Here is a 24630-nt window from a genome sequence, read left to right as displayed (position 1 = left end):
CAGGTATAAATAAAGTTGAACCAATGTGGTGACTCCTACTGGTTTAAATGTCACACCCAATACTTTTGCTTAAAATAAGGAAAGAACGGTCTTATAATTCAGAGAATATGTATAGCCTGTGAGGAGTAGAGCGCAGCTCTGGAAGTTCCATTATTAGATTGTACTTCTGATCATTGCTCCCTTTCTCCACAAACCGCAAAGCAGCAATTGAAAATATGGTAAAAAAAAATACAAGCTCCACGTGCTATCAGGGCTTCGGCAGTTACTGAAGAAGCTCGAACAGCACGTGGAGGTCAGAATAGAACATCACACCAAATTCAAGAGCTATGCACAGCGCAACTGTGGTAACCTACCCAGCATGGCCAAAAAAAACCCACAACCTGCAATGCTTGGGGAAGCTCTCACTGAGCAGCGGACTAACAAGGGACTGTACATGGAGTGCATCACACTATGTTACGTACAGTGTTCGTTTAAATAAAAGTATTGCACGAAGTTTCGCACCTGTGCGCAGCAAGTGCAGGTTCCACGCAGTTTCTAACAGGCACGAGTAATCTTGATGTGCCGTGTGCCAGTCTGTTCTCGCTTCACACTGCCTGCATACAGATGTTAGCATCCCACATAACAAGAGGTCCTCTGTAATAAGGCTCAACGGGTGGGACCGTTTGAAAGAAAAGCATTCACCCAGCACAACAAAGACGTCGCCACGTAACAACTGCCCAGCATACCATGACCACCAGCCAGGTGACACGATCTTCATCGATGCATTTCAAGCGATTCCACACTCTACCGCGTTTTACTTGGCTCCTCTGCTCAATCGTTTCCTTCCGTGTCGTGCCGGGCAGCGGCTTCAAACAGCGACGATTGCACACGCGCGGTAAGCGACAGCGCTGCCCCGGGTCAGATGCTACTCACATCTCTGCCTGCGCTGTTGTGGGGCACACAATGTCATCACTGAAGTGACGGGCAGGCGGGAGGACACCTTATCTGGGCCGGCTGCTGCCCGGGCAGCTCAAGTCTTGGCTGTCCTCTCCTTATCCACCGCACTCGTGAGCTTCATTCCACGGCTGCCATCAGTGGCGAGCTGAAGCTGTCCTGAACTCACCGCCATTCAACCCACACAGGGTCCAGAGTGGGTTAAAGTAGTCAAACGTCACCCATGGCTGGGCACGGTGGTGTAGCAATGTCTTCATCCAGGCAATTTACAAATGGATGACATTCATGATGTTACACATTTGCTGTTTGCTGTGGAATCAAAACATACCATTGCGTGCCCTTTGCGCTGTATGGGTTGCTGTTGGACTTGCGCTGTAACGCTAACCAATTAATTCTGCCACATTAAACACAACATCTACAACACTTGACAGTGCAACAACCGGTCGCCGCCGCTGACCGCGATAGGCAATGCAATTCAGCGAACACAGCAGCCACATGAGCAGTTCGGCCCCATAGAACGATGCGCACACGGACCGCATCACCACACGGAGTGTGTCCCATCTCGTTATTTATCATAAACTACGCGGGGTAGAGTATTAACATGGGTGCCCACCATGTACAAACAAGTTGTTGTGTTATCGGCTGCTACGTCGTGCGACTACGTAGTTCTGCACAAATTGCAGTGTCGTAAAATCAAGTACTGTACCGTACTTCTATGCTTCCACGTCTATGCACCCCCCACGCCGCCCGCCTTCACCAACCTGCTCGGAGCAGCGTCAAGTGCGGACGGTCAAGCAACCCGCACGGCGTAGGGAGTGGACTGAACAAGGGCTGTCGTCTACCATTCGTGCACTCTCAGCCAACAGCTCTCGCCGCACACCTCTCAGGCCACCCTGAACCATGACAGACAACAAAAAACCTTACACGGGTGGGTGGTGGGTGGGTGCAAGAGGCATTGCGCAAGCCGCTCGACCAGTAAACATTCGCGGGCGGCCGATCGCTACGGGCCTAATGGCTCGGCACCTAGCAAGCACCCTGCCGTGTCTCTCTCTCGTGGTGGTGGTGGTGGGGTGGGGGGAGACACACACCGGCGTTCAGGCCACGCTTGGCCGCCACCGGCCCGCGAGCCACCCGCGAGCCACGTACCTCGCGCCTCGCCCCGGGCCGCGGGCCCCGCTCACTCGGCTCGCTCCCAGCCGAGCGTGACGCCCCGCCCCCTGCACGAGACCACGCCCCCTGCACGAGGCCCCGCCCCCTACACGAGGCCCCGCCCCACAAGACGCCAACTCCTCCCACTTTGGGGTCCCCCCCCCCCCCCACCAGCGCGCGGTTGCTACAAGCGCCGCCCCCACGCACGCGAGGCCCCACCCACAACCCCCCCCCCCCCCCCTTTCGGTCCGGCGGACACCGGCGCGCTCGGGAACCAATGGGAGCGCTTTGTCTGCGGCGATTCCCTTATAAGGACCAGTGAGGCTCGGGAGGGGGCGGGGGGGTAGCGGAGTCCCCGAGCCTGCGCCCAAGCACCCAGCCCCCCCGCCCCGCCCCTCTCTCTTGTCCCGCCGTCCCCACTGCTTTAACGCGCCCGCCGGGCTCAGGCTGAGCGAGGAATGGCCAAACCAGTTGGGGTGAAGAAATAATAACCTGTGGTGGGCAGCCAACGCCGAGCGCCTGCGTTTGGGCTGTGCGCAAGAAGACGACAAGGGGCTGACCGGCGACACGAGCGTCAGTGTCGGGTGGACCCCCCCCCCCATAAGCCGTGGCACGTCCACGCGACTCGGCAAGGGGGAGGGAGTGCTGGGCCAGAATGACGCCCCCACTCACTCCATGCCACTTTTAATAAGCCGTTGCGTATCGTCAGCAGCCGCCACGGGATATTACGTCCGAGGTTCATGCACGGATGATGCCATGAATCACCAGACCGACATTAAACTGCTCCAATGAGCTGTGTTTATTACATTACCACGATACAGTGTCCCAACGAAAAATAATATCGGTGAAAACATGTCGAGGTCGCTTTGCGAGTTTGTGGCGGTGAATTAAACCATAGGGGAAGATGTCTGCATGGGTAAGGCGGCGACTCGTGACTTAAACAAAAGAGTTACTTTCTGCGGAGCCCAGCAGTAGCGCCTGGGGGCATCGCCACCACCCCACAGGAGGACGACACCCCTGGTGCTTAGCTGCTATCACATACAGTATGAATAAATCACACCGAATTAGCGCCTCCGCCATACATCAGCGGCTGGCTCCACGCTCTCGCCTGCCTGCCAACAGCGAACGTGGAGGGAAGGGAGGTCACGAGCCAATACCATACCCCACTCACCCACCCACTCACCCACTCCTCTTCCTGCAGGGCTCAAACCCTCGTGTCAGCCCAGATAGTGACGGCGCAGCGTGCCTGTGAACACGCGTTCGAATGCATCGTCAAGTTTCAACGTCACGCATCCGACCGTCACACACGCCCAGGACCCATTTGAAGCCACCACACACAGGGCAGCCTCTTTGCACGGCGTCAGAGTCGCTAATTAGGTGCACTTAGAACCCCACTCGCACGCGTGACAGCACGGTTTGCGGAGAGACGGTCATTGAATGTGTGCAAGTGCTGTTGCATTAACAAGTTAGGTCATTTTACAGCACCGCTAAAAATATCAGAGCACTTTCTTTCAAATAGACTGACAGCGTTATAGGAGGAAATAAAGAACTGCACGCGCAAATTACAAGAATATCTATGAAAAAAGCCCAGCGTTTCAGAAGGCCTGAATCTAAAGTTATAGAAAGTGCACCCCTCCCACCCCGATGTGGGGGGGGGGGTTGATCCAACAGGTTTACAACAATTGTCGACCCCCCCCCCAAAAAAAAGTATGTTGTAGGCATATATACCTACACACCCTCCATACAAGTCAGTAGTATCTGCAGACATTGGTGGAGAGGACATTTGTGGGGGCGACGGGAAAGGCGTGAAGCGCTGAGAAGCCCTGGGAATTTCGGCGGCGAGTGGCCGCCAAAATTCTAATTCACTAAAATGGGTCATACACTAAACATATACTACACTAATGGATGTAAACCAGACTTTTTGTTTATTGTAGCCGCAACAAGTTAACATACTTTACAGTGCCAAGGTCACATTGTCGTGGAAATGATACCAAACAATTCAGATTTCAATGACAAGGGGAATAAAGTCCCTCTTGGAATGTATGAGAACTTACTCTTTAGGATTGAGATCACTCCAGTGCTGAAAGTACACTGCGATTCAACATAAACCTTCCAAATTATCCCAGCCCTGCACACACCCATGGGAACGTACCCGACTGCCAAATACCTACGCCGAAACACGTGCATTGTGAGGTCAGAGCATTGCCTGATTGGTTGGCTCTTTGCAGGGAGAGAATGAGCCTTCGTACAGTACTTAAAATACCAGTATGTCTGACGAAGTTTGCAATCGGTGCATTATTACCCGCTATGACAAATGGATCAGAAACAGACACTTGTAAATGCAAATGTAACAACATCTTTAAAGTGTGTAAGGAAGGCTAGCTTGATGCAGGTTTGAAATTACAATGAGAGACAGGAAGAGGAATACGTGGATTGGGGAAACGACACACAAATTGGAAAGATTAAGGTAAGTGAGCTAGGGCAGGATGCACGGCGAGAATGAATGATGGCCGACAGACGATAATGGTCACAGAATGGTAACCAGAGGAGTAAAACACGCGAAAGACATGGACAACCCGCATGAAGTTGGAATCATGAGATCAGCTTGTAGACAGGAGTGAGAATAATTGTGGGATGGCATAGTTGCATGGGATGAAGATGGCGTGGGAGGGGTGATTCATCCCGCATCATGGCTGATGATGATGGTGATCAGATTGAATATGAAGCGCTATACTATATTAGCATGCACTGCCCAATAAGCGTACAGACTAACAGCACTACAAAGCAGCCCGTTTTACCAGCCTGTTCAGCAGAGGCTTGTGCTGTTCAAAGTTCGCACACGTGGCAAATAGCCATGACACACTTTTAATTTATGTAAAAATAGTTTTTTAGTACGGCACTGCATTGTACGTGTGTTGACCTTTTTCGCACCGTATGTAGACAATCGTGATAAACAGAGGTGCGGAAGGCCAACAATCATAATCAGTACGTGTTTGAAGAGACAGCACATGGAATTATTATTGATTTGTAGAGTATCTTGACTCCAGCTCACAACTGTGCTTAACAAGGCTTTACAAAAAAGCACTCCAACTTAAACCACTTCGATATGACACCAATGCCATTACAGTCATCATCATCAGCCAAGGTCAATCCACTGCTGGATGAATGACTCCCCAAGCCGCTGCCATATCTCAAGATCCTAAGATTCAACAGCCATTACAGTAATTATAAACAGCATTCTCCGTGTAGTGAAACATGAGCACACCATGCGTATCTCCATTCTGGTGAAGTGTTTAGCAGGGTGTGCTGCTGGCACTATTGAAGCCCGTGCGAAGAGTTAATATCTTGCAATTTGAGGATGTCCTATAGACATTTCTTCTTTCAACTGGTGTCCAAAAGAATGTCGAGTCTAAAATTAATTGTGGGAGTAGAGAAGTGGTGCGGTGGTTAGCGCACTGTGCTATTAACCAGGCCACCTGAATTGTATTCTCTGCCATGACTCGCATCAGTTATCAGGGTGACATCTGAACCTGTCCTGCCCCCACCCCATTCACCAAACCGCACTGGCAAGTTGAGTGAAGTACGGTGAGGGAAGACACTCATGCGGTAGTGGCTTTACAAAAGGGCTGTAAATCTTATTTACCAATATAAATGAAGATGGACAACACACAAATAATGTTGCACCAATTTCTCAGCCCTGAGAAAGCTGGAAAGCTGGGAGGTACTTAACAGTTGATTTATGCAAAAAATATTAGATGATCTTAATCTAATTCCATTTAAATAGGTATAGATAATAAACAGCATTCTCCAAACGAACCTTATGGCGGGACCCCAGGGTCCCATAAGCCCCCGGCTCTCGCATAAACTGCGTTGCGACGTCATTTATGTCTGTTTAAAGCGAACGATACGGCAATATATTCCCGTCGACTAGCTCTACACGAAGCGCTAATCAAATTTCAAAGTTTTGTGTATGACTATGGCAATTTTGGCAACGCCGGGTGCTTGGTGAAGAACGAGAGGATTGATTTCTGGTGGGTCGCGGTGTTTATGTGCGCGGTGGGACAGAGTCGCCCAAAATAAGTTAATTAATTATGATTTTGACTTCCGTTTGTTCGGGACCCCGGGGATCCACCATAAGGTTCAAATGTACAAACTAAACAAGCCGTGAAGCCAGTCTATTAAGGCATCCTCGACAGTGATGGGGGATTCGATTCGATCGCACAAAGAAATGCACGCGAGGGAAATTACAAAAACACAAATACAGGCTTATGCTGAGCATATACACTTACTAGTTACAGTAATGTTATAAAAAATACACATTTTAAATAGTATTTTTCACCAAACTTGCTCCAAGACAAGTTTAATTTTTGCTGAATTTCCCTGTGCATTTAATTGACGAATGCCACTGACATACCAGCTTTTGTAACGTTACGATTACTGCACCTCCTTGCTGGGCCCGAATGAAGCCGATTGTCCACGGCCACAAGCCATCTTCTGTTCCACGAGTGCGTGACCAACCAAGACACAAACCTGTCTGCTCAAGCAACCACCTCTGTCTCTTTAACACCCTGTCCTGCCTCCGTGCTTGTCTGGCATGATCATTTATTCTCTGAATATAAACCAATTCCATGGACACGTTATTACCAGAAAGTGTTGAAGATGCCAACAACAATAAAAAATAATATGGATTACTTTTACATTAATGACTATCACACTACAAGTGTGGCCACAACTGAAAATATTTTACTTAAGTACCAACTGGAAAGTTCTGAAATTAGGAGCATGACTAGGACAACCTCAACAGGTCTAAGTTGTGATGACTAAAGTAATTGTAAAAAATTGATATAAGCTAAGATTTGTCATAATTCCAATTCCAAAGCTGGGTTGAGACAATAACGCAGAGAACTTCAGGCTGGGTTAGGACCACTTGTACCGAAATTGTCAAAGTAAAAAAAAATAATTATATTCAAATTGTTACCACCAATAATGTACATTAATAACTATTTAACATGAATAATAAAATACACATTAAAACAAATACAGGAATCCCGCGCCCCTCTTTCCAACCAAGGTTTGATGTATACACGGTTTATTTGTATACCAATATACCAACCGCGGCCTGGATATTTGAGTGTCCACGGATTAGCACGGTGTTTAGGAACTCAAATTTCGTGTGTATTACGTCATTGCATCACAGCACGATATAATTGTAATGCGTGAAGCCATGAAAGAGGTGCCATACCCATACAGTAGTTTTATTTTTATATTCCAATTCCAGGAAAGGGTTAATTTGCCCTTAATCAAGGACCCGAAGCGTGGGGTGGGCTGAGCCCCTTCTCCTCCTTCTACCCAGCCCTTCCCCCATCATCTCATTGTCATCATCATCGTTCATATTCAAGGTATGTAAAGTGAATGTAATGTTTGCGTTTCATTGTGTTATTGTCTAACGTACTGTATGTTACTCAGTGTTTAGTTAATAAACAGGCAACTCTGTTAAGCTATGACGAGTCTGACCGTGGACGTGGTAACCTCTGACCCCCTATTTCCCATAGGCCCTGTACTTTACCGACTGCGGATTTGTCGACTGCGGCTTATTCCAGGAACCAAACCCCCCGTGGTTGGCGAGGGTGCGCTGTACTATTTACAGGACTTACCTCGGCCACACGCCGGCTAAAGTGCACGGAGGGTTGATGCAACGACGTCCATGTTGCATGAGTGACATCGTGGTGCTCATGTGACATGGTATGAAAAATATGGTTTTACCTTCACTGGAAATATTTGTCATACTTTGATACTGGCAACAAAAAGGTATCCCATGATATAGCTGCTCACCCCGAGCTATACATGCTCTGATACGTGCATTGTCCTTGTACTGTTCGCCTTTTGGCCTTCTCTGGTCTGACACTGGTGAGACTAGGCCATAAAGAAGGCTGCTGTCTCTGGTGTAGGCCAATCAACTTCAAATACAATGCCCATTATATTAATTATCAGAACACGTTTGTATGCATGTTCACCACAAGTACGTGCGGTTAATGCAGACTTGATTCCTTGCAAAATGAATCTATTTGGTGTTTGAACATCTTAACACCTGTTTTATTGCCAGAAAGGGTAAACCCTATTCATATTTTTCATACTTTGATACTGGCAAAAAGAGGTCCCATGATATGACATGTTGGTTGCCTTCCTGGCAGCTGATTGGCTGGTGCAGTGAGAGTGATGACGTATTCCCTAGAAACCGCTACCATGCCCCTACACTTGCACCATCACTAGGACACGCACATTTCCTTAGAATTACTTTACTTTACCTTATTAAATTTAATATATTTCTCCAATCGTAGGCTTCTGGATTGTAAGAGCATTTTCTGTAGTCTGCCACCAGAAGACTAAGTGCACATTACAGATGATAAGCCACTTTGTTGAACTATCATTTGTGGCCAGGTCGCTTCTAAAAAACAAGGTAATCCAGTACCTCAATGGGCTTTGCCTGGTAAGATAAAAAAAATATATAGTTGTATCTGTGCATTCTTTAAGTGATTTGGTTACCTTTCCTCTACTTTGCACTCCAATCGTGTTTTTGTATTGTTTGTTGTTGTAACGTTCTGACCCGCCCCTCCTGGACATCTGTGAAAAAGAGCTTTATAGCTCATCGGATTCCTCCAGTCTAAATAAATATTCTGATTGTGATGTTGAATGAAATTAAATTCGCTTATTACTTTAAATAACAAATTGTGATATTACACGAGTACTCTCCACACCTTAACACAATGCCTCAATGGGCTTGTCTGCACATGTAATCTCGAGGTTTCTTACAAAGTCTCTTGAGTCAACAGCTCAGATGAATAATCACAGCCGACACTGGAGGGGTGTTGCGGTGGGCCCTGTAACACTGTTTCACCCTTTGGCCCACCCAAAAACAAGCGGAGGACGAGGGCCATGACATTTCCTAGCTTCAGCTTGGAGACTCCCACAGACAGAATTAAAGACACTTCAGGTGGAAGTGCCAGCTGGACTCAGCCTGTATCTCCCTGTAGCTATTGTGTTAGGCCCAAGTTTCAGGGCCTTTAGTCTGTCTCTATATCTTCAACCATTCTCCTACAATACAAATCCTACCGTCTTACACACATTATTCCTCGTGTTTTAGATATTACCTCTAATCACTGACTAATCCATCACCATCAATGGGTAATCTCCCTTTCTCACAGAATAAATAAATATACATTATAAAATAATTGATCATCGTAAATTCATTATCCAGTACTATATTATGATGAACAATATTATTGTTATACAATTGTAGTAATTAGTGCCCAGTGACCAATTTTGCGTATGAGAATCAATCCGTGCACAATATAGGCTTTAACGGCTCGACCAGATCAGCAAACAATAGGCTTCTCAGCTAATAGGGTTACATATAACAGGCGTTCTACTGTAGATCAAACCACCCACCTGCCAGCACAATATACATTGACTTCATCCCCCCCCCCCCAACCTGCATTCAATCATCTGAACTTAGGAAATAGTCTATGTGCAATTACACATCCTACTGTCGTCTGTAAGAAAGGTGCAGAGAACCCCATCACGAATAAATGCTGTCAACCTTGAAGTACTGAAATGTTGTATGTTTATGCAAATGCGCATCTTTAGGTTTTGGAACGTTCACCTTGAAGCCTCAGTTTATTTCCTCGTATCTAAAAACTACAATGCCTCCCCCAAAGTCCAAGCAAATAAAGCTACATCATCTGCATACACCCAATTCTCTCAGGCGCAAATGCACTGCATCGCGTGCTTTCAGATGTGCTTCTGTGGCCGTCTGGAGTGCTCTTCTTATTTATTAAAATCTAATTAGAAAATTCAATTCTTTAGAACTTCTTTGTGTTTAGATTGTTGTCCTTCCCCCGCACCTCCGATGAGCACGGTTGGCTACGTACGGTCAGCTTATGACATTGCTGAAATTTTCCACCAATCTGATATCCTCCTTGATCTAAAAACAAAATATGATCGTTGAAATGTAATTCATTCCGAGGTGGTATCCACTCTGCAATATGGGCACCACTCAAAATTACTGGAGCACTAATAATTACCACATTTGAGCAAAATAATGACTCAAGACTACACGGGAAACAGACGCACGCCAAAGCACACAGATGGTGCAGCTTAAGTGTTGCAAGCTTTTTAAAAGCCTCGATAAACTCCCGCTCACCCCCCCGGTTTCTAACACTGGTCTCAATTTTCCATTTACCGCTGTCTGTTGTGTTAGTTTACATGTGTTTCCGTCGCTAGGACGTGGGCGCTAAAGTGTCGTGGGTGCCAGCATTGCCCCACCGGGCGGGGAGGGGAGGGCACGGGATGGGGGGCACGCGTCCCACAACCACCAGTGGAGTGGGGGCTGCTTTAAACCGACCGCAGGGTCTCATCACAAACATACTTTTATTTACGAAGCTTTGAACTGCACGCTTGCACTTTGAATCCGTATCCGCAAACATTACGTACGGAGTTCTTGTGTAAGAATAAGTGCACGTGCTGTTGAATAAGGCTCTTTACGTAGTTGCGTTTGCTAGTATTCTGAAAATTGTTCGTGCTCTTCAAATTTAAAACAAAATACACAAGCACACACAACTGGGAAGCACACAAATACATTTTCAAGCAGGTAGTACAAAAACTTTACGTGCATTGTAGAAATAATATTTTCTGCCAAAAGCAGTTATTACAATTTGCTATACATCTGGTAACCTGAGTTTTAGTTCCTAGTCAAGTCTAATATCAGACGTGTGATATATGAACATGTCCTGGGTCTTTCCATTTATCAACTCGTACTGGCCAGGATGATGAAGTATATGGCCAAACAACTACCATGACCGACATAGCATGGGGAGGCCTTTATCCAGCAGTGGATTAACAAAGTGGTAACATTTCATCATGTCTAAGAACATGTCCATAAAATATCAGAGTACTGACAGCATTAGCATTGATCTAAATGAAACTTGCTTACGAAGGTGGCAACCACATTTAAATAATGAGAAAACTCACAGTAAAGTTCACCCACAGACACATCAACCCGTGTTTACTCGTACAATATTGTGCTGGCATACATCATCTTTGCCTTTTTAAAGAGCACAATGCCGACACAGAGCCAGCCCTCTTAAAGACCTTATTTACAAAGAGCAGCACGTTTGGCACGCAAGCGGATGGCCGGAGAGATGGACTGAAATAGAAGCCGAGTGCTCATGGGCAGCACGTGCACAAAAGCCGAGAAGTGTGGGGCCCTGCACACAGATCCCTGGCCTTAATAGGAGCTGTCCCCGCTGCTGCCTGGAGCACGTGCAGTGGGCACTCCACGTGGCTCCGCTCACCATCTCCCACATCACTCACGCATTCACACAACTCGACAGCAGCACGCACTGCTCGAGATCAAATAAGTAAAATCTCTAAACTGAGTTTCGGAAACGAGTATGGTACAGATCGGAGGAAGAACTTCAGACACCGGATGTATTTTGATTATAATAATGTTAAGCAAATAATGTGACGGGTGGATGCAAACAATGTCCCTCGACTAAAATGATGGCCGATGGGAAAGAATGGTGACAGATTGGCTGCCAAAGAAGGGAACATGCCCGGGAGGATGACCACAGTGTAGGTCGAGTGACGAGATCACAGCTCGTGTCCACGAGTGAGGTGGATTGTGACATGACTTGACAGTGAGGGATGGTGACAACACGAGACAGCCTTCATCCAGAAGCGAATAAATCGTGGCTGACGATAATTGTAAACATTTACATGTGACAAAATCACTGTAATGTGGCTAATGAATATTACGAGCTGTTTAAAAAAAAACTGCTGAGAATGACATTCATTAAAAATTATCACCTACTTACAGATGGTAAAACAAAACATGAGCTTGCATACGCTCGGGAGCTGGATCTCCAAAAAGCATCACTGTTGAATTGTTAGCAAATAGCCACTCGCTGTATGGTGCTCGTGGTGGCAGGCTTAGGCCTGCAACATCATGCAGGGGTTGAAGACTGTGGAAGAGCAAAGCCACGGGTGACCCCAACAAGTCAACACACTCTGCCAGCCGTGTGACACCTCCCACCCCCAATCTCAACACATCCCTCTCATACTTTCCACTGACCAAGGACACACACACCGCAAATAAAGTAAAGTATAACCTCACGTGACATATATACAGTACATGTACACTCCTGTTGTCAAACCACTGCTGGATGAGGGTCTTCCCATGCCACGTGGGTCAAGGGGGTTATTCGGCCATACTTCACCACACTGGGTCAGTGTGGGTTGCTGAAGGCAAGGAGCATAGATGTGCCAGCATAGTACAGTATAATACTGGATTTTACAGACAGCTCTTTTCTGTTCACAGCATAGGCCCGCACCAGCCAATAACACCTGTTGTATACACCATGGTTGCCCACCTATCCAAGAATTATCCAGGCTCAACCTGCTTTGCTTCTGGGTTCTGATGGGACCGGGCATGTATACATTAAACGGAGACAATTGGGGTGTTTAGATTGTTCATATTAAAACTTAATGGGAAAATAAAATCAGAATGCATTGTTGTGGAATGAGCAGTACACTGTAAAGATGTTACACATCTCCCAATAAGCCGATGTATTGTTTCGTGCTTAAGTGACTTTTGTTGTCTTAGAAACACGCGTGGGTTTATTCAGGAGTCTGGGCAATGAGCCGAACATGGGGTGGCCCAGGGCACCAGTGAGCAGTGTGAATATCAGAACAAGAAAATGCCACCAGCGGCCTGAGCTCCATTCTCCTAAGACAACATTCTCTCCTTGGGCAGTCATGCCAATGCTAACCAATGCCAACAGGCGTATATAACCTGCACTCACATAAAGCCCAATAGCCAAACCAGTACTCTCCACAAATATCAATATCCTCTGCTGCCCCTGTGGTCTGCAACTCTCCTTGACCAGTAATCCATGCTGTCTACTCACAGCTCCTGTTAAAGTCCAGGCTCAAGCACTTCTTTTCTCATCTGCTGGTGACTGTTAATTTCCTTTCACAAAAGAACATTGTGAATACATATATGCCTCTTCTCCCAGTAAATCACATTAATCAATATTATATTGTTAAACCCACTGACATAGCCACGGTGTAAAATGAGTACGTTTCTACCCTTATCACCATCACCATACCAGAACCCACACAAAATATACTGTAATCCACACAAGCGCGCTATTATGGAGAGGGAAAAAAAACACGGTAAGGCACTTAACCAGGTGGGTTAACCTGCACAACCAAGCCACCCTTATCCACCGACAACACAGCGTTATCGACAATCGCACCCCTCCCCCCAGCGTCACGACACCATTACTTGGACAAATACAAGAAAAACGATTGTACGCACACACCCTTTCTTATAAACCCACCTTACCGGCTAAACCCAGGTGCATGCATCCGTGGTTGGTAGGGGGCCTGGGGGGGATGGCAGGGACAATATCGAAACACGGCTCACAGGGCAAACATTTATCTACCATTCGTACTCAGCTGTGCAAAAGAACATTTATCTACGAACACACTGTACGACTTCCTCGCGGCCCTGGGGTGACCCATTTGTGTTCTTTCCACACCGGAAACGCAGTCACAAAGCGCAGGCTCTACAGGTATGTAGCAGACTAGTGGGGGGGGGGGGGGTAAACCTGATGGGATTGCGTGACACTCCACTGACACGACCAAAGTTATTAAAAACCCGGGCGTTAAACGATAATAAATACAATCGAGTGCGGCCGGGTGGCTTCGGTCCGAGCTACTAAGGGGGTCTTCTTCAGCAGGGACTTGTGCCAAGGCCTCTGGGAGCCTGAATTCAAGGCATGGGTTTACCACTTGGGGTAAAAGTTGGTACGTAACGATTACCCCCTCGGGATTCGATGAATTGTCACACTTTTGTGAGTCACGGTTTAATAAATAAAAATACCGTGGTGAACGTAGGTAGCCCCTCTGCTGTCTGCAGTGGTCACGTAAGGCAATTATATACAGCGTATATACAATACAAATGTATTCTTCATATGCACGACACAATGCATGTTTTTTGAGCAGAAGAATCCATCTTAATTGATGAGTCAATGCATTGTCTAGGCGAAAGGTTCTCTCACCTTGATTCTCACAACTCATTCACCTGACATTGTATAGAACATGACCTTTTCCAGAAAAATGGCATTTGGGACCTAATTCAACCAAAACCAGGCATTGCACAACTACTAAGAACCTATTCAGCTATGAATGGACGAAGTAGGCTTGCTGGGGAAACGTTAATTTGTCGCTTTATGGCATTGTTCTACAGTTCTCCACGGTTGGCCGTCAGTAAGAGGTTTTTAGGTGAAGTGACACGTGACACCCCTCCACCCCGCTCCCAATTTTCTCCCGCTGGCTCCTTCGGCATCACAGAACTCACAGAACGAAACGAAGCCTACATTCAGGATCTCTCAGGGCACTGCCGCCGCCGCCACCATCTGCAGTGGGCAGCACTTTCCCACCCGCTCTGCTCCTAACAGTGACGGCGGTCAAACCGATTGTCGTTAATTCTCACAACTGAGATGTAGCCAAAGCAAGTGGCAAACCTAAATTTACCGCGATGCGTTTTTGCAGGGTTTGTTCAGAGCCATTGCTCAATCGAGCTCAGACAATGAAGTCACTTGAGAAGCTGGCTCAATCACTGGTGGCTGCCTGCACGTGAACCCAGGATTCTCAGCGGTGCCAAGCTCAGAACGCTGACCCGAGCCACCTGGCCACAGCTTGAGACGATTTCTGAAATAAACTCGGAAGGGCATCTGAGACTTGGGACAGCAAACAAAATTACAAGACGACTACACAATGCACTGTACGCCTGGCTCTACATCTATGTGCGCACACAGCTGCGTCTTACATAACAACTTCGATCGGGGGGGGGAGGGTTCCCCAAATCCCAATTGTTTCTCTGTACAAAAGAAAGAAAACACCAAGAAAACATGTTTTGCTATACAGAAACATTTAGTTACGTATGTAGAACTTCTTTCGTAGACAACCGTGCTAAATCGGAGGTTCAGGAAAATATTCGTTGTTCATAAAACGTTAGCAAAGGATAAAGACACGGATGAGTGATTGCTACTTCTATAATCGCAGTCACACAAGCCACTCTCTCTCCGATGACAAAATTTGCACTTTTTGTTTCCCTCGGAGATACAAAAAAAAGACATCTACTTGTAATCTGTGTAAACATTAACAGGTTATAAGTACCGTGACATTTCGCTTTGAATTTTAACACGATAAGGTCACTTTTTTGGCAACAGTGGTGGAATGGTCGCATAGATAAGAGGAGTTATATTCATGGTTTAACGTGAATAAAAGGTAACAGGCAGGCACTTTGAAGTATATTTAGTGTCTGAATTGCTGTCATTGACATACTGGTACTGCTCGTTCATCACATTAAGCCATGCTACAAATAAATCATGATTTAGTTTGCATCGTCTGATATTTTGCTACAAATAGCCTGGAGTCATGTGGCTTGCATGACATCTCGTGAGGTTGTGTGTATGCTTACAGAACAAGAAGTGTGGATGTAATCTTTGTCACTGTGGATTCATTCATTGGACTTGCATCAGTGTGTTGATGTGTATATAGGGTATTTTATTAACTGTTCTTGTGTCTCTAAAGACTATGCTAATAATGCTTTGTCCAGGAAAGACTTTGAATGACCTATCATTAAGTCAGCCTGCAAGGCCACGATCGGTGTTCCCACCTTTATAAATAATCCCATATGGCATGGCCATGAAGCTGACGTAATGAGGCCCAGGCGCTGGCCGAGTCTGTGAGTTGTCATGGCGGCATTTCAAGTTTAGGTGCATTAACTCCAAGCCAGATAGGGGTACTGATCACAAGCAACAAACCGAGATAACAGAGTACGACGCAGAACACACCACACATTCATCAGTATTAGAAGCCTGGCATGCTCACGGTGTTTAACTGTGGAACAATGATGGCATTTCAGTTCTCATTATTTTTTTTCACCAACAAAAAAAACAGGGCGTTAAATATTTAATTACTTCATGCAAACAGCCGGGAATCTTTTAACAGTGCTTTACTGCCTGGGTTGGGCTCACAGTAAACATTTTAATACGGGGTCCTACTTAGCTTGGCCTGACTTGTATCAGTCACCATTCTCTTCTGACAAGTAGGCACTCTTCACTCTTAGCTTAGTACTCCGTATATATATTGCCATATTCTACAAATATGCCAACACTTATTTTCCACACACATAGTAGTTTTCCTGCAGAGCCAGTAAAATCCCTCAAAACGCTGGCTTACTGCATCGACATTATGCATACTGCAAACACTGTCGTGGAAGTGTCCGGGGGACAGCCAAGGTAACTTCAGGAAGGCACGCAAATAAATTCGACTTCCCCTCGATTGGAAAGGTGCAACTTCACTTGGCAGGCCTGTTGCAGAACATGTAACAGGTTTGCAGGCATTTATGCTTTTCTTCACTCTCAGTGAAAGCTGTGACTTCGTGTTGGCAGCATTCGCATCTTGCGGGGGCAACACCCATTCCCCCCTGGAGAGTTTGAAGCCTGGATGAACATTGTTTTGATAGAAACAATAAAAGCCATTTTAATACCGCCTCTATCCATTACAAACCCACGTGGTACCATAACTCAAGAGCCACACACACTTAGCGGTAAGCCCGCACTTGTACAGCTCAGCATGAATCCGTGCAAACATTTTCAAGGCTTCATTTTGGTCTTGGAATTCTGCATCTTGAACAAGGACACTACAATGCTCTATTGGACTCAACGCCGCCACCATTTACAGCTTGCATTTAAATACAGCACTCTACTCATAATACTGTGTACGTTTATGTTTGTATGTGACCAACATCCACATTTTTTTGTAGACAGATTCACTGCTGTTTAAAAATATATAAGCATAACAAGTTAAAAACAAATACCTTTCGGGGATAATGTGGAAACACTATTTAAACACTTCCTGCTGGAGTTACGGTACTTGAAATTTTCTCCCCCACCTATTTAATATGTTCCCATCAGTGCCGGATTAAGCTAGTGCGGGGCCTGTAGCATATGTTATAAAGGGGCGCAAGATATAAAAAACGCACATAAATATGAAAACACAAATTTTTTACTTGCATAGTAAAGTAATTGTATTTTTTCATTTGCTATACAGCCAGATAATACGACAAATCGCTAACCTTAAACACCCAGTCGTTCATAAAAGTTGAAGGCAGTATAGGACTATAGTAATAGAGCAAGTGCAGAATCAATTAACCGGAATTAATAGCTTGAAAGCATTTAGCGCGGGGCACTTGAAAGTGCGGGGCCCGTAGCATATTCTACTTTTGTTACTTGGATAATTCCCATCCTGTACCTTGCACATGCAACAGCTTCCAGCAGAGCACACGAATACCACCAAACATTGAGGACACTCGCTCTCGTGCCTTCCAATCCTCATTCACCTGCATGCAACACCCAATCGGGGGGAGGGGGACGCACAGCGTCCACTGCAAAAGCAGTGCTGCTGCTGCACCAACAGCCTGACACTGGCCACAGCTGCGACTCATTTTGTACTCTCAAGGTACAGCACAGTGATGAATCACGCAAAACCATTTTTGTGAAATCAGGAAAGCATGGGGGCAGGATCATTAAACTCGGCGAACAATGAGAGCCATTTCAGAACGAGGAGGGGGTTTTTTTCACTTTAAATGAGCAGGACAGTTTTACTCACCCCACAGTGTTAGTCCAATGAGTCATCCAGTTACGTCTGACTGTTGTTTTAAATTGGTACAGTAGGGTGGGTAAATTTCACCCTGAAACAGGATCTGTTTCCGTTAGACAAAGACGTGCTCTGGCCATCCATTGAATCATTAACGAGAAAAGGCATTCGATACACATTTAACAAATACAACTTTTCCAGCCAAGACGAAAGGGTGGAAAACGTTGTCGTGTTTTTCGCAGTGATGCAAACTTGCAGACAAATACAATTTTAAATACCCCAAAGACTCCGTATTTGTCTAAACTATGCTGCGAAAATATTGAGCTTTATATACAACATAAAGTCCATTCTTAGCAGCGTAACGTGCGTTTCCAACTTTTAACATCCAGACCAACACTCGCTTACCATCTTCTACGTGTATTGCGTAACCTCCCTTGCAAAGATGTTTTGCTTCAGTAGGTCCTCACATGGTCAACGAAGACTAAAGCAGACATCAACGTTTCTAGTTAAGCAATTTCCCCCAAACAGCTTTCTTACAAAAATGGTGCATAGAAGTCTTAAGAAGTTTTTTTGTCTCGCTTTCCATTGTGTGCAACAGCATGCGCTGATGTCATATTGGTGGACAAGTGAATGAACGGCTAGCGCCCACTTTGTTGATTTTTGTTGGTGGCTAATCACGAGACCTATTAAAATTCCAGCAGCATCTTAGCAGCGGCGGTCACCCACGTGGATACTCTTGCACACGTCACGGACAAAAATCATGTAATTGCTACAATGCCACAGCCTTGGCCAATCAAGAACGCAATGCATCAACAACACAACGACATATCACAAACTGCCACGGAATTGTGCCACAATTAGTCTGTTTGGCAAGGTCAAAAGTATAAAACCCATTCGATGTTTACATCGAATTGCCACAACCTTACGCCAAAGCATGATTACACAGAGGAGGGCATTGTTAGGCACTTTGAGAAAAAACAATGGAAGCAATTCGAATGCATTAAGATGTACACGCGCACAAGTAGTATGCACTGTATATTTATTTCACCACCGGAGTGATACCATACCTACTTGACTTGTTTAAGGTGTAAAAACACACCTCGTCATAGATATTTGAGTGGGAGAAGCCCTCTTTCCTGTGGTCAACATTTTTTTGTTATACCAAAGGACGTATTAGTTTGTATACTCATTTCACGCTGAAGGCAATATGGTTGATGACCTGGTTACGGAGACGACACGATGAGATGAATGGTGAAGTAACCCGTGCCCTGTGTGTTGTGGCTCAGCGTCTGTACATTGGACTGTGCTCAAGATTCTGCGTGCTGGTGGTGCTGGGAGACAGCGTGCGGGCCATGCCACTCTCGAGGTCGCGGACTCTTTGGATGAAGCCATTATTATTCGTCTGGGCGATCACACGGCCCACTTCCCCTGCTTGAATGCTAGGAGGGGGGTCCACCACGGTACAACGCCACGCTGGTCTACCAGGCGGTCAGCAACGATGCCCGGCAGCCTCAAACCCTGAGGATTCTGTCGCTTGAAAAGGTCACAGACTGCTCAAGTACAACCACCACTACAGGAGAGGTGGGCACATCGGATTTCGTACGTGCAATTAACAAGGAGTGGACCAGTGGCGCATTGCATTGTCACGAACCCGGTGACCTAAGTTTGACTCCTGGCCACGGCTAACAGCAGCGGCCGAGTGATATCTGAACCAGCCTGAACTCCCTCGCACCACCACCCACTGACGAAGGTAATGAGGTCTGGTCAAATACATCCCATGACCGACACAGGATGGGAAGTTCTTCATCCAGCAGTGGACTTACATTTAACAAAAAAGTGGTTCAAATACTACTTCCAATAATAATGTGATGGGAACAATTTAAATAAATAGCTTCCATTAATTATTTGGAGATTGCTTAGTGATGCAACTACAGTTCAACAAATACCACGCAATCCTGGGTTAGTGTAAACTAAGTTCAGTGGCTGTCTTCCCTGCCCCTCAAAACAACGTTGCACATAGCGCTCTAAAAATATTAACTGGATACTTTTGCTGAAGGGGATAAACCTGATAGTCTTCCTGAAAACAATTGGATTTATATGAATTTGATTAGTGCTCGCTGAAGATAACGCAAATAAACTTTGCCTTAAGTTTTTGTACAAACAGAAACACGCCTTACGCTACGATATGCAGTCTGTGAGCAGCAGTGCACAAGCAAAATCTTGGCAGAAGCAGACATAGCAAAGGTCACACAGGTAGTCGACTACACAATGCATGGCCGGCTTGTCTGCTAATGGACTGGCATGCTACCACAATCGAGATATTTTTAACTCCTTTTTTTCAGCATTCAAAAATTAATCCCCACTAGGGGATTGTGTTGAGTATTTACATCGAATGTTAACAACACGGAACAGTGCACAGTAATTGACGTCACGAGCCACCAGGCCAGGGGGAAATGTAGGTGTGGTGCAGCGGCAGAAGAGTGCTATTTAGGAACCACTTAAGTCACCGAACCCAGGCAGATACCAGACCATTATGGAAAAGCATACCGACGGTCATCAGTCATCAGCTGCACGAGCCACGCCCAGGAAGGACATGAGCAAATCATCTCCTAGAATTATTATGTGAATTATCTCAAAGAGTTTTCCAGCTCCATCGAGGAAAGGCACAACGGGTGGAACAAATATTCATGCAGAGCAGCATTCCAGGGTGCAGTCTAAAGGACACGCAATATGCAACAACCTTTACGTTGGCGCAGTGTCATTTCCATTGCCTTGCCCAATGCTGTAAGAATGTAAAAATTCACCCACTTTAGATTATTTGTCAAGATTCTCGAAATAAACCCAGCTGCAGAACATGTGGACGAGATTCAAAAAACTTAAAAAACAACCATAAAGTCAACACATTCACCACTGGAGTGCTTTCGAATAAGTCCGAATATTAAACAAATATTTCTCTCAATTGCAAAATCCATATCCAATATAAAAACATTTCTATTGGTACCACCTTCCTCATCTTCATCAGTCTCTAATTTGTTTAATGTACAAACTAAAAATCCTCATTGGTCGGTGGCCCTGTGCCAGGAATAGTGAAGATGTATCTAACGCACATCGACTGCTAATGCTGTATTCCATGTGTTCTCTAATGCAGGACACATGCAGAATTGGCTGGTTGCTTAGCGGAGGTTAAAACTACATAAATGTATTGATCAATGGGCAGACTGTGAAGGGCAATCCACTCCCAGTCTGGATCCTGTCATGTGCACAATGTCTCAGAGTTGTCTTGTCCACACCAAACACGTCTCAACACAAACTTAAATCGACGCTGGCTCACGACCTACTAACATTCTATAACCCATGGCTCTCGGGCATGGCGAGAAGTGTGAGCTCAGATTTCCAGCCTTCAATTCAAGTACCTTCAGTTAAAGGCCCTTTAATTTAACACGGAAATATATGATGTAACTGTGCGAGATATCACGTGTCTTAATGATCCCAGTGCGGGAAAAAAACATTATGCGCTGGTCCATGTTGGGCTAAAGACAATCCATGAAATTCCAGAAGGTATATGACATTTGGAAATGACCCGTTGTCAGTCGCTTATGCGGCAGGGCACTTCATTTTCACACAAAGGATGATCGGTCAAGGTAACCACACACTGAGGACATCTTCTACAATTATGATGCAAACCAGCCTTAATGCGACCCCAAGTAAACAAGACAAAGGCGACGCTCATTCACGAATGTAGCAAGAAGCAGTAGCAATCGGTTTGAAATGTAGGAGTCCCTTTCTCATTGCTATTATTTCTGTTTTCTCTGCTGTTTGAGGAATCTTGTTTGGTCTGCCACTGGTGTCTATTAAACTCTTTGGCTTATTGTGGTTGTCTTGCTCCTGTTTGCTGTCTGTAGTTTAGTGTTCCAGCGATGTTTGTTATCCCACTGTTTGGTGTCTGTCTTCCGTTTGTTGTCCGATGTCTACTGCTTCACAGCGCATTTCACGTGGACACGGCGACAAAGCGGCGTAGGAGAGGGAAAGAGATACAAGACAGAGACACGGGGAGAGGATGGAGAGAGACACGGGGAGAGGGGGCAGAGAGACACGGGGAAAGGGGGGAGAGAGACACGGGGAGAGGGGGGAGAGAGACACGGGGAAAGGGGGGAGAGAGACACATGGAGAGGAGGGAGAGAGACACATGGAGAGGAGGGAGAGAGACACGGGGAGAGGAGGGAGAGAGACACGGGGAGAGGAGGGAGAGAGACACGGGGAGAGGGGGGAGAGACACGGGGAGAGGAGGGAGAGAGACACTGGGAAAGGGGGGAGAGAGACACGGGGGAGAGAGATACGGGGGAGAGGAGGGAGAGAGACACGGGGAGAGGAGGGACAGAGACACGGGGAGAGGGAGAGACACGGGGAGAGGGGGGAGAGGAGGGAGAGAGACACGGGGGAGAGAGACACGGGGGAGAGGGGGGGAGAGAGACACGGGGAGAGGGTCTGAGAGAGACACGGGGAAAGGAGGGAGAGAGACACAGGGAGAGGGGGGAGAGAGACACGGGGAGAGGGGGGAGAGAGACACGGGGAGAGGAGGGAGAGAGACACGGGGAGAGGGGGGAGAGACACGGGGAGAGGGGGGAGAGAGACACGGGGAGAGGGGGGAGAGACACGGGGAGAGGGGGGAGAGAGACACGGGGAGAGGGGGGAGAGAGACACAGGGAGAGGAGGGAGAGAGACACGGGGAGAGGAGGGAGAGAGACACGGGGAGAGGGGGGAGAGAGACACGGGGAGAGGAGGGGGAGAGGAGGGAGAGAGACACGGGGAGAGGGGGGAGAGAGACACGGGGAGAGGAGGGAGAGAGACAGGGGGGAGAGGAGGGGGAGAGGGGGGAGAGAGACACAGGGAGAGGAGGGAGAGAGACACGGGGAGAGGAGGGAGAGAGACACGGGGAGAGGGGGAGAGAGACACGGGGAGAGGAGGGAGAGAGACACGGAGAGAGGAGGGAGAGAGACACGGGGGAGAGGAGGGGGAGAGGGGGGAGAGAGACACGGGGAGAGGAGGGAGAGAGACACGGGGAGAGGGGGGAGAGAGACACGGGGAGAGGAGGGAGAGAGACACGGGGAGAGGAGGGAGAGAGACACGGGGGAGAGGAGGGGGAGAGGGGGGAGAGAGACACAGGGAGAGGAGGGAGAGAGACACGGGGAGAGGGGGAGAGAGACACGGGGAGAGGAGGGGGAGAGGAGGGAGAGAGACACGGGGAGAGGGGGAGAGAGACACGGGGAGAGAGACACGGGGAGAGGAGGGAGAGAGACACGGGGAGAGGGGGAGAGAGACACGGGGAGAGGGGGGAGAGAGACACGGGGAGAGGGGGGAGAGAGACACGGGGAGAGGGGGGAGAGAGACACGGGGAGAGGGGGGAGAGAGACACGGGGAGAGGGGGGAGAGAGACACGGGGAGAGGGGGGAGAGAGACACGGGGAGAGGGGGAGAGAGACACGGGGAGAGGGGGGAGAGAGACACGGGGAGAGGGGGGAGAGAGACACGGGGAGAGGGGGGAGAGAGACACGGGGAGAGGGGGGGAGAGAGACACCGTGTAGACGATGGGGAACAGAGACGAGAAGACCACGGGGGGCAAGGATGTGGAGGGATGCGGAAACCACGGGGCGCACTCAAGACACGACCACCAAGGAAATAGATACACGCAGGCCACGGTGCACGCAAACACGGAGATCGCGGGAGACGGAGGGGGGTCCTCACCACGACCAAAGCTCGGGCCTCACTCGATCCGGGGAGCGGGAGGCTCCAATCGACGGGACTCGGCTCGGCCGGGCCGCTCTGTGGCGGCTCCGTCTCGCTCCGTCTTCTCGCCCCCCGCTCGCGTGACGTCACGGACGCCGCTCGCGAGACGTCACGGACGCCGCTCGCGAGACGTCACGGACGCCGCTCGCGAGACGTCACGGACGCCGCTCGCGTGACGTCACGGACGCCGCTCGCGAGACGTCACGGACGCCGCTCGCGAGACGTCACGGACGCCGCTCGCGAGACGTCACGGACGCCGCTCGCGTGACGTCACGGACGCCGCTCGCGTGACGTCACGGACGCCGCTCGCGAGACGTCACGGACGCCGCTCGCGTGACGTCACGGACGCCGCTCGCGAGACGTCACGGACGCCGCTCGCGAGACGTCACGGACGCCGCTCGCGTGACGTCACGGACGCCGCTCGCGTGACGTCACGGACGCCGAGGTGGGGGGGGGGGTGCGAAAATTCTGAAAATAAAATTCCATTGGGAGCCGTCTATAAATGACGTCACTTGATTTTGGCCGATTTTTGACCCTCCCTCCCCCCCTCGTGACACCGCGTCACAAAAAGTCAGACCCCCCTCCAATATGACGTCACAAAGCTCTGCCCCCCTTCCTAAAACCAGACAGTATTTCCATTTTTAAAATAAAACAAGCTTCAAATCACTTTAAAATATTGTCATTGTAGTGCGTATTTAATGTGGCGCTGCACTCTGATGTTGTAGGGGAAAACATTTATTAAAAAGGAGGCGTTTGAAACTGAATTTAGCATAAAATTCACTTGAAAATATTAATCGTCTAACCAAAACTGCAGATGTTCAGAATATTACATTGAAATGCTCTTATAATTATCAAATATTAAAAGTAATTATAACTATTAAAACAAATACTTGAAACTTTATAATAGAACGAAGCAAAATGGAGTGTACAATTATAACAATCACATATTCATTTCACAGAATGAAAAGCCCTGGTCGAATCATTAGAATCAAAATGTTTAAGAACAATCATTTTTAAAAATGTCAAAATTTATGCT

General features: G+C 47.5%; 1 protein-coding gene across 8 annotated transcripts in view; it reads right to left on the bottom strand.

Moving 5' to 3' along the window:
- The window catches only part of LOC133346974 (F-box only protein 34-like), a 51869-nt gene extending 28159 nt beyond the window's left edge, over nucleotides 1–23710 (bottom strand). For 2 of the 8 annotated variants that reach the window (XM_061558829.1, XM_061558834.1), the window contains exons 1-2: nucleotides 1695–1825; nucleotides 913–1092 (exon numbers count right to left, since the gene is read on the bottom strand). The gene's annotated coding sequence lies outside the window, so the exon portion shown is untranslated. Of the gene's footprint in view, nucleotides 1–501; nucleotides 518–912; nucleotides 1093–1694; nucleotides 1826–2021; nucleotides 2146–23552 lie in introns of those variants that run through there. The other 6 variants (XM_061558828.1, XM_061558833.1, XM_061558832.1 and 3 more) reach the window with 6 other exon arrangements.
- Between the last annotated feature and the right edge of the window lie 920 nt (nucleotides 23711–24630).

This window comes from Lethenteron reissneri, chromosome 25 (genome assembly GCF_015708825.2).
Source record: "Lethenteron reissneri isolate LAM-NWPU_2019-01 chromosome 25, ASM1570882v1, whole genome shotgun sequence".
In the NCBI taxonomy this organism is placed as follows: Eukaryota; Metazoa; Chordata; class Hyperoartia; order Petromyzontiformes; family Petromyzontidae; genus Lethenteron; species Lethenteron reissneri.
The sequence above is the reverse complement of the archived record's forward strand: the minus strand, read 5'-3'. Positions and strand labels throughout refer to the sequence as shown.